Genomic DNA, 18,098 nt, shown 5'->3' on the forward strand with positions numbered 1-18,098 from the left:
GGTGCCACTAGAAGGTGGCAGAGTAGTCAGACCGGCCAGTCTACAACAAACAAGAGATCAGGTACTAGAAGTAACAGCAAAGCACGTAGTCAGACAAGTCAGAAGTCAGAGCCAAAAGGGAGTGCGGTATCCAAAATGTGAGAAATAAAACAAAGTCGGGGTACAAACCAGAGAGTCAAAAGCCAGTCGGGGAACATGATATATGGACGGAAAACAAGAGGCGGCGTCAGAGATCAGGCCGAGTCATACACTATAGGGAATGGGTCTAATAAAAATAAGGGAAATCAGAGGCAGAAGGAACACCTGGGTATACAGGTCAGCTGCTCTAGCCAGGAAGCATGAACTATCACTGATGCCGGCCAGCAGAATACTGAATACTCAAAAAGCCCAGCAAGCTAAAAACGAGCCCGAGGGGATTAACTCCCGCATGACCAGTCCAGAGAAGGAACAGCAAAAAACAAACTCCAAACAGGATCATGACAGCTCCTTTCTCCTTTCAACCCAACCGATTATTTTCTTTTGTCTGCTCTATTTAGAAACACAAAGTCTTGTGTTACTGTTTTTGTCATCTCTCTCTTCAACTCCTGATACTGTTACTCTCCTTCTCCCCAGGCCAGGAACTTTTGCAGTGATTTATAAGTCATACAGAGAAAATTGACTTAGGTTAAGTTCACATTTGAATGTTTTTCCACAGCGTTTAATCTGCATGTGCAAATACATGCAAAAATGCATGCAAATACATGTGTACGCTGCGTTTTTTATCCACATGCTCTTACTAGTGTTGAGCATTCCGATACCGCAAATATCGGGTATCGGCCGATATTTGCGGTATCGGAATTCCGATACTGAGTTCCGATACTTTCAGTATATCGGATACAGGAATCGAAAGTTCCTATATTTCACGGAGCCAGAATTCAGCCAATGAGGACTAATTAGAAGTGTGGGCACATCCTGTTCTGCATGGTAAGCTTGTAACTACTGGCATGGCTGTGATTGGCTGCTGAAATGATGTCATGATGCCCTATAAAAGTCGCCATCGCCATTTTGGGCTCACTCTGCTGTGAATTCAGTTAGGGACAGGAAGCTGTGTTCTGACTGAGGGCCAGTTTAGAGATAGCAATTTGCTTCATTGTGCTTTACCCAGGCTAATTTAGCAACTGCTGTGTGAGAACCTTGCTTTTGCCTTGCAGCACAGTTCACAGCTGTCTGCAAGGTCTCTGTGTGTGTGAGTGCAGCTCACTCTGTAGTCTGTCTGCAGCCACAGCTGGTTGTAGTCAGCTCAGGGTGCATCACTGCCTCATACCGTTCCATTGTCCGTTTCTCAATTAGTGCAGCCTGCTGCACATTTTTTTCAAATGTATCCTATTAGTGGCTTTCCATCCGTATACTGCTAGATTGTGGAAAAACACAATATAGGATTACGTAGAGGAGAGTTTTTCGGCCTTGCAGCACCGTTTACGGCTGTCTGCACGGTCTGTGTGTGAGTGCAGCTCGCTCTGTAGTCCGTTCTGTGGAAAAAACAAAAAGTTTATAAAGTTCACCAAATACTCCACGTTAGAGTTGTGTAGGCCACATTAGCTCATAATAAGGTCTAGTCCACACTTTAGAAAATTAGTGTTCCTTATACCTGTTAGCAGCTGTTCAGGAATAAGCACACTAAGCCCTTAATACTTTTCTGCCTATCTTTATCAGTCTACCGAGATGAAGAAGGCAGGTAGTAAGGCACGTGGGCGTGGGCATGGAGCAGGGAGAGGATGTGGGGATTCTGTGCCTGCTGCTGGCACCTGTGAATCATCATCCCCCAGTTTAGCAGGGAACAGTCCTTCATGCGCAGCTTTGTCGGAGCTCGCCATGCCCCGCTGCTGCGGGACGAACAAATTGAAGCCATTGTCGGATGGATGGCAGCTAATTCATCGACTTCAATTAGTGCCACATCCTCTCAGGCACAGAGCACTGAAGAGCACCCATCTGTCTCTTCACCACCTGCCAAATTTCCCAGGCAGTCAGAGAGCCCAGGACAGGAGCCATCTCTACTTCTGTTCGCTGAATCTCTTGGCTTGGAAAGAGTGGGCCAGCCAAGCAGCATTGGAGAAATGGAAGAAGAGGCAGTATGCAGTGATGCCCAACAGCTTTGTCTCTCTGACTCTGAAGAGACGGGTGGGCCAGTGCCTCCGGTCAGCACACCTCAGTACGCATCTGATGATGAGACTCAGGTGCCACTTTCCGGTGCGTACTGTGCTGCCGAGACTACCCAAGAGAAGCAGTTGGTGGAAGAGGGTAGTGTAGATGATGAGGTCCTTGACCCATCATGGCGTGAGGTACAGGAAGGTGGAGGGAGCAGCTCTGAGTAAGAGATTCCCCGAATGGCCCAAAGAGGGAGATGGAGGGGGAAGACTGCGGAGCCTGTAGCCTCCACTTCAGCACTCGTTAGAAGCATGCCTTTTCCAAAAGCCAAAACGGGTGCTCCCAAGACATGCAGTGTTGGTCCTTTTTTGACACAGTTGCAGATGACATTTGATTTGTCAAATGCAAGGTGTGTCATCAGAAAGTCAAAAGAGGGAAAAATGTCAGCAACCTCAATACCACAAATATGTGGAAACATGTGCGGACCAAGCACGCGGTGGAGTTACAAAAACACACTGAAGACCTAGGTCAACCTACAGCGGCACCTACCACCTCTTCAGCTTGTGTTGTTGCCTCTTCCTCCAGCTCACACACAGCTGGTTCAGCTTCCTCACAGGATCGCCATGGAAGAACCTCTGGCACTGTTGTCCACAGACCCAGTGTAATTCCACCCACAGCATCACATTCCCAGTCATCCTCACACTCCCAGCCCAGTCTACAGCCATCGGTAGCACAGGCATGGGAGAAAAGGTGGTCATACTCGGCAAACCACCCCCGAGCACAGGCTCTGAATGCTGGCATTGCAAAACTACTGTCCCTTGAAATGCTGTCATTCGGGCTGGTGGAGACTGACAGCTTCCGTAACTTGATGGCATTGGCAGTCCCACAATACAAAGTGCCCAGCCGCTTTTATTTCAGCAGGCAAGCCGTCACTGCTTTGCACAAGCATGTGGAGGGACACATAAAACACGCGCTACTGAACGCTGTCAGTAGCAAGGTCCACCTCACCACCGCTGCGTGGACCGTTCACCATGGACAGGGGCGATACCTTTCCCTCACTGCCCATTGGGTTAATGTTGTTGAGCCGGGTACAGATCGTGTGAGTGGCGCAGGACGTGTTCTGCCAACTCCAAGGATTGCAGGAATCCAATCTGTATGCATTGACTCCTCCGCATACACAATTTCCTCAGAATCATCGCTGCAGGAGCCGTCACAGTCCACCTCCAAATGGACCCGTGAACGTTTACATGTTACGACTGATATGAGCACAGCTGTGGCCAAACGTCAACAGGCCGTCTTGAAAGGCCTAGGCAGGGGTCACTTTGTGAGGAGGATGAGGAGGAGTCAATGGAGGAGGAAGACATCGGTCCAGAGGAGGGAGTTACACAATTCTCCAATACTCAGTGTGTAGAGCGAGAGTGGGGTGATGCAGAGCAGGCAGAGATCACGCCTCAAGCAGGGGACAGCGTTTCTTGGCCAGTTGGCAGTCTGCAACACGTGGTTGATTACATGCTGCAGTGCCTGAGAAACGACCTCCGCATCACCCACATTCTCAACACGGCTGATTATTGGGTGTACACCCTCCTAGATCCTCGCTACCGGGACAACTTACAAAGCCTCATAACACCGTTGAACCAGGAGCATAAAATGCGGGAGTACCCAGACACATTGGTGAATTCCATCATCTTCTCCAGTCCAACTGAGACCAGTGCTGCTAGTGCTTTACAAAGCAGCTCAGTGCGTCGAGGCAGTGGAGGAAGCTCTGCACAAAGAGGGAGCAGAAGCAGTGCCTCAGCACAAGGCAAGACCAGTATGGCCCAACTGTGGCACAGTCTTGTGTGCCCGCCACAAATGTCTACACCATCACAGGCGGCTCCAGTCAGCAGGAGGCAACGTTTCTATCAGATGGTGACAGACTACATGTCTTGCCCTCTTACTGTACTCCCAGACGGCTCTTCCCCCTTCAAGTTTTGGGTCTCTAAGCTGGATACATTGCCAGAGCTAAGCCAGTATGCATTGGAGGTACTGGCTTGCCCTGCTGCTAGTGTACTATCGGAACGCGTCTTTAGTGCCGCAGGTGGTGTACTAACAGACTGTCGCATGTGACTATCCTCCGATAATGTTGACCGGCTTACTTTTCTGAAAATGAACAAGGCCTGGATCTCGCAGGAATTTGCCACTCCTCTTCCAGATTAAATAATTGGTTGGCTACAGTATCCATGTCTCCTGTTGCGTTCATGTTTCTACCACCTGAACAGTTATCCCTGGGCTCCAACACCGCCAGTTGAAGCTCAGAAGTGCCGTCTGCACAGTCAAAACACATGACCCAGTGTTTTGGGTTTCAGTAACGTCAGCTGATCCCCAGCTGTGTATCCGGCAATGTGTCCTGCGACCACCACGCTGACACAACAACTTAAATTTAAGGGAACCTGCCTTCCCCCCAGGCATTTGTTACTAAAAGAGCCACCTTGTGCATCAGTAATGCTGCACAAGGAAAAGGTAGCTCTTTTAGTTTTGCTCCTTGCACACGCTGAACTTAACACTTATAAAATGTGTCCCCTGATACCGTAAAACCGTCCCGGAGGTGGTACTTCCTTTGTAATGGGACGCAGCACAGCCGTCATCCCTACCCCCTTGGCACCGTGCGCCGCCTCCTTAGCGTTATTTGAATCTGTCCCGTAGCCTGCGCTGTTATGTTCAACCTTGGCCATGCGCAGTTAGCGCTGCCCGTCTTCTGACATCATTTGGTGTCAGGCGGACTTGGCCTGTGCGGCCGTGCTGCCCGAGATCCCGCCTCGCAGTCTCTTCTGATTTAATCATACTGCGAGCCTGGGATCCATGGGTATGCGCAGTGCATATCTTCACCTCAGGCTCTCACTCATCTCCCTCCGCCTTCTTCAGACTGTGCACCGTCAGCTGATCCCTACTAGCATGCCACAGCCGTGACGCCACACAGTCTGAATAAGCCGAAAGGAGGTGAGTGAGAGGCGAAGATATGCACTGCGCATGCCCATGGATTCCAGGCATGCAGTGTGATTACATTAGACGACATTGCGAGGCGGGATCTCCGGCAGCGCGGCCGCACAGGCGCAGCCAGCATGACAACAAATGATGTCAGAAGACATGCAGCGCTAACTGCGCATGGCCAAGGTTGAACATAACAGCGCAGGCTCTGGGACAGATTAAAACAACGCTGCGGAGGCGGCGCATGGCACCAAGGGGGTAGGAATAACGGCTGTGCTGCATTACATTACGAAGGAAAGTCCCACCACCGGGACGGTTTCACGGTATCAGGGGACACATTTTATAAGTGTTTAGTTCTGCGTTTGAAAGGAGCATAATTAAAAGAGCCACCTTTTCCTTTTGCAGCATTAGTGTTGCACATGTTGGCTCTTTCAGCTACAAACGCCTGGGGGGTTTAAAGGTTACCTTTCAACTTGCTCCAAATAGGCCTCAGCCTACACTCTGCTCCTTCTGCTTTCCCTGGGCTTCAACACCACCAGTTGCTGCCCGGAAGTGCTGTCTGCACAGTTAACACTTGCTGCCATGTTATTGGGGTTCAGTAACGCCAACTGCTCCCCTGCTGTGTTGCGGCAATAACTCTAGCCTGCTCCTCCTGCTGTCCCTGGGCTCTAACATCGCCAGTTGGTACTCGGAAGTGCTGTCTACACAGAGAAAAACACTTGCTCCTGTGTTAGTGGGGTTCAGTAACGTCAGCTGTTCCCCTGCTGTGTTGTGGCAATAACTCTAGCCTGCTCCTCCTCCTTTCCCTGGGCTTCAACACTGCCAGTTGTTGCCCGGAAGTGCTGTCTGCACAGTTAACAGTTGCTCCTCTGTTATTGGGGTTCAGTAATGCCAGCTGCTCCCCTGCTGTGTTGCGGCAATAACTCTAGCCAGCTCCTCCTGCTGTCCCTGGGCTTCAAGACCGCCAGTTGCTGACCGGAATAATAATAATAATAATAATTTTTATTTATATAGCGCCAACATATTCCGCAGCGCTTTACAACTTATAGAGGGGACTTGTACAGACAATAGACATTACAGCATAACAGAAATCACAGTTCAAAACAGATACCAGGAGGAATGAGGGCCCTGCTCGCAAGCTTACAAACTATGAGGAAAAGGGGAGACACGAGAGGTGGATGGTAACAATTGCTTTAGTTATTTGGACCAGCCATAGTGTAAGGCTCGGGTGTTCATGTAAAGCTGCATGAACCAGTTAACAGCCTAAGTATGTAGCAGTACAGACACAGAGTGCTATTAACTGCATAAAGTGTATGAGAACACGATGCAAGGAACCTGATTATGTCTTTTTGTTTTTTTTTTCTATTTTTAATAGGCCACACAGGGATAGTTAGTTTAATGCGTTGAGGCGGTAGGCCAGTCTGAACAAATGCGTTTTTAGGGCACGCTTAAAACTGTGGGGATTGGGGATTAATCGTATTAACCTAGGTAGTGCATTGCAAAGAATCGGCGCAGCACGTGTAAAGTCTTGGAGACGGGAGTGGGAGGTTCTGATTATTGAGGATGCTAACCTGAGGTCATTAGCGGAGCGGAGGGCACGGGTAGGGTGGTAGACTGAGACCAGAGAGGATATGTAGGGTGGTGCTGAGCCATGGAGTGCTTTGTGGATGAGGGTAGTAGTTTTGTACTGGATTCTGGAGTGGATGGGTAGCCAGTGTAATGACTGGCACAAGGTAGAGGCATCGGTGTAACGGTTGGTGAGGAATATGATCCTGGCAGCAGCATTCAGGACAGATTGGAGCGGGGAGAGTTTGGTAAGAGGGAGGCCGATTAGTAGAGAGTTACAATAGTCCAGACGGGAATGAATAAGAGAAACAGTAAGAGTTTTTGCAGAGTCGAAAGTAAGAAAAGGGCGAATTCTAGAAATGTTTTTGAGATGCAGATAACAAGAGCGAGCCAGTGATCGGATGTGGGGGGTGAATGAAAGCTCGGAATCAAGGATGACCCCAAGGCAGCGGGCATGTTGCTTTGGAGTAATGGTGGAACTGCACACGGAGATGGCAATGTCAGGCAAAAGTAGGTTAGTAGAGGGAGAGAACACGAGGAGTTCAGTTTTTGACAGGTTCAGTTTCAGATAGAGGGAGGACATGATGTTAGAGACAGCGGTAAGACAATCACTGGTGTTTTCTAAGAAGGTCGGAGTGAAAGCAGGAGAAGAGGTGTATAATTGGGTGTCATCAGCATAGAGATGGTACTGGAACCCAAATCTACTGATTGTTTGTCCAATAGGGGCAGTATACAAAGAGAAGAGGAGGGGGCCTAGGACTGATCCTTGAGGAACCCCAACAGTAAGGGGAAGGTGAGAGGAGGAGGAACCAGCAAAACATACAGTGAAGGATCGGTCAGAGAGATAGGAGGAGAACCAAGAGAGAACGGTGTCCTTGATGCCAATGGAGCGGAGCATAGTGAGGAGGAGCTGATGATCCACAGTGTCGAATGCTGCGGAGAGATCCAAGAGAATTAGCATGGAGTAGTGACCATTAGATTTAGCTGTTAGTAGGTCATTAGAGACTTTAGTCAGGGCAGTTTCAGTAGAGTGTAAAGAGCGGAAGCCAGATTGAAGAGGGTCGAGAAGAGAGTTATCTGAGAGATAGCGGGTAAGACGGGAGTGGACCAGGCGTTCCAGGAGTTTAGAGATGAAGGGAAGATTAGAGACAGGTCTATAATTAGCGGCACAGTTCTGTCTGCACAGTCAACACTTGCTGCCGTGTTATTGGGGTTCAGTAACGCCAGCTGCTCCCCTGCTGTGTTGCAGCAATAATTCTAGCCTGCTCCTCCTGCTGTCCCTGGGCTCTAACACCGCCAGTTGGTGCTCGGAAGTGCTGTCTGCACAGAGAAAAACACTTGCTCCTGTGTTAGTGGGGTTCAGTAACGTCAGCTGTTCCCCTGCTGTGTATCCGGCAATGTGTCCTGCGACTGCCATGCTGACACTCCATCAGATATTAAACTGCCTCGAGTTCAGGCTTCGGCCTACACTCTGCTCCTCCTGCTCTCCCTGGGTTCCAACACCACCATTTGCTTCCTGGAAGTGCTGTCTGCACAGAGAAAAACACTTGCTCCTGTGTTAGTGAGGTTCAGTAACTCCAGCTGTTCCCCTGCTATGAACACAAAAGAAAAAAGACTCGACCAATAATGGTATGCACACCCATAAAATATGTGAAAATATAAAAAAAAATTTAATTACACCTCAAAGAACATGACCAACATGTAAAACCATTTAAAAAGGTCTGAATACAGAACCATGAATCACCACCCCTAAGCACAAATATCATGAAATAACAACACTACATGGACAAAGTGCTATATATGTACCAAATGTATCCTGTCTAAACATGTAACGGTCCAATATGACATGTATGAATACATAAAGGCCGAAACAAATGCATACGTAAACCTGTAGTTGTGCACTGACAGATAATCTAGCAATAAAATTACTGCAATTCAGTGTTTGGTATATAACAGTATAAAGTGTTATATCAGCATGCTGTTTAGCCAAGATGATGGCAGTACCAAGATAGGTATATACATGCGGGCTACAAGCATGTGCTAGAAAGCCTCAAGTATGACATACATGAATATATGAAGGCCGAAACAAATGCATACATAAACCTGTAGTCGTATACTGACAGATAATCTAGCAATAAAATTACTGCAATTCAGTGTTTGGTATGTAACGATATAAAATGTTATATCAGCATGCTGTTTAGCCAAGATAATAGCAATAACAAGTTAGGTATATAGATGAGGGCTAGAAGCATGTGCCCGAAAGCCTCAAATAGGCATACACTGGTACTCCCCTACAATCAAATAATAACCCAATGAGTACCAAGATGTAAGAAAAAATGGAGGGAGTAAAGAGAGGAAAAAATATTCCAAAGGAACGGAATGAACTCTGAACAATGGTATACCATGAGCCCAGATACCTAATAGAGACAGGAGACAGGCTTAAGGGGTGAGGCGAGAGCCCCACGCGTATCGCTGCAGACACAGCTTCGTCAGGGGAAGTGAAAGAATCTGTCCATTCTGAGGCATATATAGATGCAATAATGTTAGAAATGAGTCAAGTACTAACCGGTGTGTAGTTCTGACGAGACCCACACTGGAGGCCGCCGCATGGAGTGTGCAGGAAATGCAGGAAATGGCTATAGCCAGGAAGTGTACACCGTCGTCATGGTGCAGATGCACATGCAAGACGGTAACACTAGGGGGAGACATAGACGCATGCGCAGAAATCCCTGCATGATGGAAGACGGCATACATAAGCCGCAGGTAAAAGAAAAAAGGAATCTAGGTCCAGATGAATGCATGCGGACCATAGATGCACAGTCAGTGCATGTTTGAAAACAAGAAATAGGATAACAGTGTAGAAACCTGTAACATATATTGGGGAAACAATGAATCAAAAGGAAAATCATAATACGGAGGTTACAAAAATGAACTGGCATTCATATAATAATGGAATAACATTTAATTAGAGGAAAACTGGCATGGAAGCAAACACCGTCCACAGAATGTTAAATAAGCCAGAGCAAGTTAAGTAATGAGGCCCCGCTAGGTGAGGCTATACTGAAAAAATCTTGAGGCAGATTACCCAAAAGAAGCTTATCCATATATTAGGTGAAAGTCAGAGACACCGACAATGCATATGAACGAAGTAGGTTGCACCTGAGAAGGATATATATCCATTGATAAGGACTCAAGTGCCAGGGCCAGATTGCACACGAATGCCAACCTAGACCCTATTAGGAAGCACGAGTATTATAACACAGATGAAAATGAAAGCAAGGGGAAAAGGCTCAACCACATAGTCCCAGTAAGTCTTGTGAAAATGCGCAACCTTGGCAGCGTTCATGTTATTTAGTGTCCAGAATTCTGAAAGGCTATGACATGTAGTTCCCAGGATGGTGCAGATATAATGCTCCAGAATGCTGACATTTCTCCAGGTTCATGGGGTGTATGGGTCGGCTATCGCAAATTGTTAATAAGCCACCAGAAACGTCAGGCGAGATGTCCAGTGCTCAACTACATAGTCCCGGTCAGTCTTATAAAAATACGCAACCTTGGCGACATTGATATCGTTTGGAGTCCAGCTGTTCCCCTGCTGTGTATCCGGCAATGTGTCCTGCGACCGCCACGCTGACACAACAACAGAAATTTGTAACTAGAATAGCCACTTGTGCAGCACTAATGCTGCATTTGGACAAGGTGGCTCTTTTAGTTAGTCACCTTGCACACGCAGAACTAAACACTTATGAAAGGTGTCCCCTGATACCGTTAAACCATCCCGGAGGTGTGACTTTCCTTCGTAATGACACTCAGCAAACCCCTTGTCGCCGTGCACCGCCTCCTCAGCGTTGTTTGAATCTGTTCCTTGGCCATGCGCAGTTAGCGCTGCCCGTCTTCTGACATCATTTGTTGTCAGGCTGTCTGCACCTGTGCAGCCACCCTGCTTGAGATCATGCCCCGCAGTGTCTTATTTATTCTCACTGCGGGGCTGTGATTGATGGACATGCGCTGTGCATATCTTAGCCTTTCACTCATCTCCTTCCACGTTCTTCAGACTGTGCAGCTTCATGGCCGTGGCATGCGATAAGGGATCAGCTGACGCCGCACAGTCTGAAGCAGGCCTAAGGACATGAGTGAGAGGCGAACATATTTACTGCGCAAGGCCATGAATCCCAGCCCCACAGTGTGAATAAATCCGAAGACACTGCGGGGCTGGGATTCATGGGCATGCGTGGTGCATATCTTCACCTCTCACTCATCTCCTTCCGCCTTCTTCGGACTCTGCAGCTTCCCGGCTGTGGCATGTGATTAGGGATCAGCTGACGGCGCACAGTCTGAAGCAGGCGTAAGGACATGAGTGAGAGGCAAACATATTTACTGCGCAAGGCCATGAATCCCAGCCCCGCAGTGTGAATAAATCCGAAGACACTGCGGGGCTGGGATTCATGCGCATGCGTGGTGCATATCTTCACCTCTCACTCATCTCCTTCCGCCTTCTTCGGACTCTGCGGCTTCACGGCCGTGGCATGTGATTAGGGATCAGCTGATGCCACACAGTCTGAAGCAGGCGTAAGGACATGAGTGAGAGGTGAACATATTTACTGCGCAAGGTCATGAATCCCTGCCCCGCAGAGTGAATAAATCCGAAGACACTGCGGGGCTGGGATTTATGGGCAGCGTGACCACACAGACCGACATCAAATGATGTCAGAAGATGGGCGGCGATAACAGCGCATGGCCAAGGGATAACATAACAGCGCAGACTCCGGTACACAAAAAAGCAACGCTCAGGAGGCTGCGCCCAGCGCCAAGGGGGTATTTTTGACAGCTGTGCTGCGTCTCATTAAGAAGGAAAGTCCCGCCTCCATGACTGTTTCACGGTATGAGGGGCAAAATTTGATAAGTGTTTCATTCAGCGTGTGCAAGGAGCATAGTTAAAAGAGTCACCTTTTCCTTGTGCAGCATTACTGCTGCACAAGGTGGATCTTTCAGTTACTAATGCCTGGGGGGTTTAAAGGTTCCCTTTCAATTTGCTCCAGTTCAGCCTCAGCCTACACTCTGCTCCTCCTCCTGACCCTGGGGTCCAACACCACTAGTTGCTACTCGGAAGTGCTGTTTGCACAGTCAACAGTTGCTCCTCTGTTATTGGGTTTCAGTAATGTCAGCTGATCCCCAGTTGTGCATCCAACAATGTGTCCCGCGACCGTCACGCTGACACAACAACAGATATTAAACTGCCTCGAGTGAAGGCTTCGGCCTACACTCTGCTCCTCCTGCTGACCCTGGGCTCCAACACCGCTAGTTGCTGTTTGGAAGTGCTGTTTGCACAGTCAACAGTTGCTCCTCTATTATTGGGTTTCAGTAACGTCAGCTGATCCCCAGCTGTGCATCCAGCAATGTGTCCCGTGACCACCACGCTGACACAACAACAGATATTAAACTGCCTCGAGTGCAGACTTCGGCCTACACTCTGCTCCTCCTGCTGACCCTGGGCTTTAACACTGCCAGTTGGTGCTCGGAAGTGCTGTCTGTACAGAAAAAAACACTCACTCCTGTGTTAGTGGGGTTCAGTAATGCCAGCTGCGCCCCTGCTGTGTTGCGGCAATAACTCTACCCTGCTCCTCCTGCTTTCCCTGGGCTCCAACACCACTAGTTGCTGCTCAGAAGTGTCTTTGGCACAGGTACTCCCTCCTGGCCAGCCCGGTTACAGCACACCAGGTGTTTCCAGGTAGTGTCAAGGTCACTTGGCCTCCAATATGTTGTCCTGTCATTTTGAGGTCGGGTTAGCCGACTCCATGGAGCCTGCAGTTTAGGTGCTTCCTATGTGGGCTGCGGGAACTGGCAATCAAGGCTGGTTCGGTAGTGCCAATAGGACACGCTCTCCCTGTAGGACTGTGGATTTTCGGTAACCATGGCCAGCTCGCGGCCTAGCTACCTTTGTTTTTCCTGTGGACCTTCTTCTGCCTATCAGAGTTCCAGCACCATTAGCTGGTTCTTAGGAAGACAATCTTGAATCGGTCCCCCTGGTTCCAGTACCGTCAGCTGGTTCCGGGCAGAGCCTTTGGCTTAGGTGCCTCCTTCTGGGTATCCGAGTTCCACCAACGTCAGGTGGTCCTTGGTAGTGCTTTCTGGCACAGGTACCTCCTGCTCAGTAACCGGGTTCCAGTACCGTCAGCTGGTCCTCGGTTGTTCCATTGGCTCTTTTACCTTCTGCTACACATCTGGGTTCCAGTACCGTCAGCTGTTTCTCGGCAGTGTCTTTTGCTCTTGTACCTTCTGCTCCCCATCCTGGTTCCAGTACCGTCAGCTGGTTCTGGGCAGAGCCTTTGGCTTAGGTGCCTCCTTCTGGGTATCCGAGTTCCACCAATGTCAGGTGGTCCTTGGTAGTGCTTTCTGGCACAGGTACCTCCTGCTTTGTAACCGGGTTCCAGTGCTGTCAGCTGGTCCTCTGTAGTTCCATTGGCTCTTGGACCTTCGGGTAGCCATCCGGGTTCCAGTACCGTCAGCTTGTTCTCGGCATTTCCTCAGCCTTCTTGTACTTTCTGCTACATTTCCAAGTTCAGGACCCTAAAGATGACGACCCTGAAGACCACCCCTAAGATGACGATGACCCCAGAGACGACGACCCCTGAGATGACGACCCTGGAGACGACGACCCTGAAGACCACCCCGAAGTCGACGATGACCCCGGAGACGACGACCCTGGAGACCGAGAAGCAGAAGAACAAGAAGCTGCAGAGCAAAGAGCAGAAGAACATTAAGCATAAGACTAAACATCAGAGCAAAAGATATTATCTAAATTATAAGCAGAAGAAGACTAAGCAGTGTATGGGGTGAGTCCGTTCCTCCTCGTGGTGCCCCTGGAAAAAGCCTGCTGCTGCAGGCCTAACTGAATGCGGACAAATCCTGTTGTTACTCTTTTGTGACAGGCAGAACGGAAGGTGTAATTTTCAAAATTTTATAGATAACAACTACAGGAATGCCTGTCACAAATAAGCGTATGATGAAGAAGTAGAATATGAAGAAGAATAATAGTTAAATAGAAAGAATATGAAGAATGTAACAAAAAAGAATAATAGGTAGAAGATGAAGAAGAAGATGAATAAGGTGAAGAAGTTGATGTAAAAGATGCTGCTGCTGAGGATGATGAAGAAGAAAGTGTCGGAGAAGTAAAAAAGAAGGTGAAGAGCATGGAAGTAGTGAAACATCATTATCTGACAAAATATAAAAAATCTTAACATAGTCAATATCTTTGTAACTCCGAACGTCTTAAAAAAAAATTGAAATTCCTGCTATTCCATTTGATTGGGCTAAACCGCTATGCCTTTAATGTCTCCGCCACCTCCCCCAATACATCCTACATTGTTCTTAGTTGTTTTCCTTCATGTAGAATAAGCCTACAGGGAAAGAAAGGGTATATTTTAATTCTGATATTTTGGTCCCATTGACTTGCATTGGTATCGGGTATCGGCGATATCCGATATTTTTTGAATATCGGCCGATCCAATCCAATACCGATACTTTTCAATATTGGAAGGTATCGCTGAACAATAACTCTTACGCATTAAGTAAAAAAACCGCTGCGATTGCATGTGTTTGTATGCATTTTTGCATGCGTTTGCGTTGTTTATGCGCATGTGTATGGTATTTCCCAATGGGCGTGGCTTATGGGTTCTCTATATATAGAGACAGTGCACAGCAGAAATTCACTTCTTTGAATGCTGGATGCTGCTGCAAGATGGAGAGCATGGAGACCGTCAATATAAATCTAGATTTATCTTTGAAATTGGCTTTTGCTTTCGCTGCGGCTTGTAAGGAAGAAAGGAGAAGAGAAGGATGGAGAAGACGTCGTCATCGCTTTTGGCAACACCCCATTGTTGAACTCAGATAGAGCCATGGAACATACCACTCATTGTACACAGAGCTTTGTGAAAACTCCGCAAAGTTTTTGGACTACACCAGGATGTCGGTACAGAGCTTTGATGATTTGCTGCAACGTGTCGAGGATACATCCTCAGGCAGGACACCCAACCAAGTAGAGCAATTCCTGCTGAGGAATGTCTGTTGGTGACCATAAAGTACGTAATTTTGAACAACAAACCCCTGTCATTACTATTATTGTTAGAAAAGCCATGTAGTGATTTATTTGTTCCTTTTTCTGTTCTGCAGATTCTTGGCTACTGGAGAGACCTTAAGATCTCTACATTTTCAGTTTTGAATTGGACTGTCCACCCTTTCTGGGATTGTTGTAGACACCTGCCGTGCATTGAGTGACATTCCTAATGCTGACTTCCTCCCCCAACCCACTGCTGAACTGTCTCTGCAAAATGCAGCAAAATTCAATGAAGTGTGTAATTTTCCTAACTGTGTGGGGGCTGTGGATGGCAAACATATTCGGATTCTGAAACCTGCAGGAAGTGGATCTGAGTAATTCAATTATAAAAAACACTTTTCCATTGTTCTGATGGCAATTGTGGATGCTGAATGTCGATTTGTCACCTTTGACGTTGGCTCATTTGGATGAGGAAATTACTCACAGACTTTCAAAAACTCGGACATGGGACAACAATTGTATGGGAATGATTTTAATTTCCCTTTACCACAACCTCTTCCTAACACTGAAGGACCGTCAATGCCATTTGTTATTGTTGGTGATGAGGCCTTTCAAATGTGTGGCAACCTCCTAAAACCATACTCAAGTCAGGACTCGAGTCACACAAAAAGGATTTTCAACTACCGACTGACAAGGCCACGAAGAACTGTGGAGTAGGGTTGAGCGACTTTTATTTTTATAGGATCGGGTCGGGTTTCACGAAACCCGACTTTCTCAAAAGTCGGGTCGAGTGAAATCGGCCGATCCTATAAAAAAGTCGGGGTCGGGGTCGGCCGAAACGCGAAACCCAATGCAGTGCAATGGGATACTATGGTTCCCAGGGTCTGAAGGAGAGGAAACTCTCCTTCAGGCCCTGGGATCCATATTTACGTGTAAAATAAAGAATTAAAATAAAAAAAATTGATATACTCACCCTCTGACGCACCCTGGTAGTAACCGGCACCTTCCGTTCCTAAAAATGGCGCTTGAAAGACCTTTCGAATGCTTCACGGCTTGTGATTGGTCGCGGCGGCCCACGTGACCGCTGAGCGACCAATCACAAGCCGGTGACGTAATTCTCAGGTCCTGTTCTGGTTCTCAGGTACATGAGAATTACGTCACGGCTTGTGATTGGTCGCTGAGCGGTCACGTGGGCCGCCGCGACCAATCACAAAGCCGTGACATCATCGGAAGGTCCTTCACGCGTTCATTCTTAAGAAGGAAGGCTGCCAGAAAGAAGCAGGGCGCGTACGAGGGTGAGTATATACCTAATAGGAATATACTCACCCTCGGCTTCTTTCCGGCAGCCTTCCTTCTTAAGAATGAACGCGTGAAGGACCTTCCGATGACGTCACGGCTTTGTGATTGGTCGCGGCGGCCCACGTGACCACTCAGCGACCAATCACAAGCCGTGACGTAATTCTCATGTACCTGAGAACCAGAACAGGACCTGAGAATTACGTCACCGGCTTGTGATTGGTCGCTCAGCGGTCACGTGGGCCGCCGCGACCAATCACAAGCCGTGAAGCATTCGAAAGGTCTTTCAAGCGCCATTTTTAGGAACGGAAGATGCCGGTTACCAGCGGCGATGTCCAGGCTGCGTCGGAGAGGTGAGCATATCAATATTTTTTATTTTAATTCTTTATTTTACACTTAAATGTGGATTCTGATACCGATTTCCGATATCGCAAACATATCGGAACTCGGTATCGGAATCCCGATACCAGATTCAGAAGATCGACGACCTCATGGCCGACCCCACACAGGGGTCGGGTCGGGTTTCATGAAACCCGACTTTGCCAAAAGTCGGCGACTTCTGAAAATGGTCGACCCGTTTCGCTCAACCCTACTGTGGAGTGTGCCTTCGGTTTGCTGGCATCTAAATGGCGCATTTTGGGAACAGCCACAAATCTAAAAATAAAGACAATTCATTAGGTTGTGAAAGCATGTTTTGTTCTACATAACTACATTGTGTCAAAAGAGCAACCCCACTTTGAACTGGAGGAAACTGTGAATACCACATTGCAGGATTACCATTATCACCCTCTGAGGACTGCAGTGGAAATTGCCCAAATGAGGGATAAATTTGCAGCCTATTTTGTTTCTGATAGTGGATGTGTATCATGGTAAGATGAAATGGTTTAACCTGTAAATAAAATGTACCTGTGATGTAATTTACTTGAAATGTTATGTACCTGTAATGTTTGCTGACTCTAATATTAACAACTTGAATCTAACTTGTATAACAAACACCTTAACTGTTACAACCATTCATACTTCACTCAACAATACACACATGGTTAAATAAAGAGATAAAGAAAGCACAATTAGACCAGTATTGTGAATCAAAACAATTTTTACTAACATAAATAAAAAATGTCCAATTTTTTTAAAAAAAGGAAAATTATTAATTACTTTCGGGGTCTGTGGGAGGGAGCAACATGTTGGAACATGGGGTGTCGGGTTGTGATGGTAGGTTAGGAGTGGTTGGGGATGTTGTTACAGGGGAAGTGTAAGACAGTTGGAGGATTGGGTCAGACACATTGGGGAAGACTCATTGGGGGAAGACACATTAAGGGAAGAGGACACATTTGGAGTGGAAAACAAGTTGGAAGGGATTGACACATTGGAAGGGAAAGAACGAAGCGCAGGTGTGGACAGACTAGAAAACACAGACACATTAGGAGGTGAGGTTTGAGGGGGTGCAGGTAATATTTTTTTTCCGTTTCTTCTCTGGGACTTTGCTTTTGCCGCTTTTTTTCCCTGGTGCTGCATTGGTGGAGAAGTGTGGGCTGCTGCACTCATCCTGATGGTGGAACCGGACAGCTGGGCTGTTGCACTAGGCTGCGTGGTGGTAGATGTGGATGGCTGGTCTTCTGCATTCAGCTGCATGTTGAAGCTTGGGATTCTTTGAAGTGTAATGTCCAACGGTGGTGGTGGTGGTAGATAAGTCCCTTGGCAATTCGGTGCAGGTGGATTCTGCCACTGATGCTGTGGTGGAGCTTGTTGCTGTAACAACTCTGCTGGCATCATGGCATGGCCTCTCATCTTTCACACTGTCTTACCCACTGTTCCAGGTCATGATGTGGTTTCTGTTTCTTGCCAGCTCCATATTCTTTGCCTCTGCTCTATGCATGCTTCCTGGCTGTGTGCATAGGGGGGCGGCACCTGAACCCTCTGGTTCTTATAGGAATCAGGTGCACCTGTCTAATCGGTTCCTGACCAATTACCAAGAGGCCTCCAGTATTTAGTGCAGTTCCACCCAGTGAACTGGGCCTGTGCAATGTGTTAGCTCAGTTTGTGTTTAGCTTCTGAGTTTGCCAGGGCTTGCTCTGTGTTACTCCCTATCTAG

Source organism: Ranitomeya variabilis, chromosome 5 (assembly GCF_051348905.1).
Source record: "Ranitomeya variabilis isolate aRanVar5 chromosome 5, aRanVar5.hap1, whole genome shotgun sequence".
Classification (NCBI taxonomy): domain Eukaryota; kingdom Metazoa; phylum Chordata; class Amphibia; order Anura; family Dendrobatidae; genus Ranitomeya; species Ranitomeya variabilis.